This window comes from Triticum dicoccoides, chromosome 3B, assembly GCF_002162155.2.
Source record: "Triticum dicoccoides isolate Atlit2015 ecotype Zavitan chromosome 3B, WEW_v2.0, whole genome shotgun sequence".
NCBI lineage: Eukaryota > Viridiplantae > Streptophyta > Magnoliopsida > Poales > Poaceae > Triticum > Triticum dicoccoides.
In genome coordinates this window covers 389,160,823-389,161,223 of record NC_041385.1, presented here as the reverse complement: position 1 = coordinate 389,161,223, position 401 = coordinate 389,160,823, and positions in this window count along the sequence as shown.

Below are 401 nucleotides of genomic sequence, written 5' to 3'. Positions count from 1 at the left end.
TTGATCGGGAGGGGTGTGGCGTACCACAAAACGTACGAAACAAACTTGTGTTGGAGCGCTACGGTCGAAACAGGGGTCCTGTTCATCGGGAGGGGTGTGGCGTACCGCAAAACGGTACTCCACGAGATACAGTTCATCTCCACCGTCGACCTCCTCCAGCCTCCATGGGCTACCGTCGACCTCCTCCAGCCTCCACGGGCTCCTGATCATCCAGCCTCCACCGCGCGCTACTCCATCGGCTACTGTTCAACCACCCCTCCATGGGCACCCCTCCACCATCTACTGTTCATACAACCCTCCACGGGGTCGTCTTGTTCATCCAGCCCTCCACTCCACGGGGTCCTATTCATCCAGCCCCAACCGGCTCGATCGATCGGGGTCCTGTTCATCCAAAGGTAACG